Source organism: Sinocyclocheilus rhinocerous, unplaced genomic scaffold (genome assembly GCF_001515625.1).
Source record: "Sinocyclocheilus rhinocerous isolate Xijiao unplaced genomic scaffold, SAMN03320098_v1.1 C36314533, whole genome shotgun sequence".
Lineage (NCBI taxonomy): Eukaryota > Metazoa > Chordata > Actinopteri > Cypriniformes > Cyprinidae > Sinocyclocheilus > Sinocyclocheilus rhinocerous.
The window spans coordinates 1-1,000 of record NW_015778486.1 but is presented as its reverse complement, the minus strand read 5'-3'; the positions used below and the strand labels follow the sequence as shown (position 1 = coordinate 1,000).

The following is a 1,000-nucleotide window of genomic DNA, read 5'->3' as shown; positions in this document are numbered from 1 at the left end:
TTTTTTAAGTTAAGTTTTTCCATTTCTATTACTCTTACCATTAATTTCATCACATTTGGAGTTGCCCACATTAAAACAAGACGTTTTCATATTCCTCGGCAGGATGTTCCACCACTTGTATTCATATCCCAAAGAAGGTTCAGTTCCTCCCGGGCATCTTTGACATTCTGTGCCAAAAGAAATCTTCTCTGTTAAACACCAGTACCAGTAAACCAACAGTGTTGCATAATACATGAATATGTATCTATGTTAATGTGTTTCTATATACCTGTGGTGCCATCAGAGTAGGTGCCTTGAGGGCAGGGTAAACAGGTGGAAGAGTTGTGCATGTAAAAGCCTGGATTGCAGGGCGGACAGTCCTCTTTCTCTCCAGAAGGAGGCAGCGTCTCAGCACCAGTCACATTCTCCACACACACCTGAGGCTCCACCCACCTGTACAGCATCTGGGTCTAAAATAATACAGCAATATAAAAATGAACAAATTAGCCACACATAATTTACAACAAAACACATTCTGCATTATACTTTCCCTACCTTGCCGTCACTATCACAGGCCGTGTGGATTTGAAAATAGTCTTTCTCTGAACAAGGAGGTCTTTCTTTACACTGCGACCATCCCTCCTCTAGAACACACACACACACACACGTAGAGAAACATTAGAGTGACCATATGTCCTCTTTTTCCCTGCCAGGATTTCTTAATTGCCTAAAATGTCCAGATTTTGGCATTGTTTTCCTACTGACATGCTGACTACAGTCCTAGAGTCCAATTGGACGATTATGTACAACGCCTGCTCGCTATTGGTCAAACTACTTTTCAGTCATTACTTTCAGTAAGTATGAATACAATAGGAAAACAAAGCAAAACCCAGACATTTTAGACAATTTAGAAATACCGACCAGGAAAAAATGGATGTATGGTCATACTAGAGACATTATACACACTGAAAAAGTGTTTTAGTTACTGGATTGTATTGGATTCTTGCTAAAATGATAACAA

At 39.8% G+C, this 1,000-nt stretch overlaps 1 long non-coding RNA gene across 1 annotated transcript; it reads right to left on the bottom strand.

The window, feature by feature from the left end:
• Positions 1-42: 42 nt before the first annotated feature.
• LOC107735812 (uncharacterized) lies at positions 43-671 on the bottom strand. Its single transcript, XR_001639516.1, has 3 exons — positions 535-671; positions 269-449; positions 43-167 (listed from the first exon to the last, which is right to left on the bottom strand). It is a non-coding gene; the product is annotated as an uncharacterized LOC107735812 (long non-coding RNA).
• Positions 672-1,000: the final 329 nt, after the last annotated feature.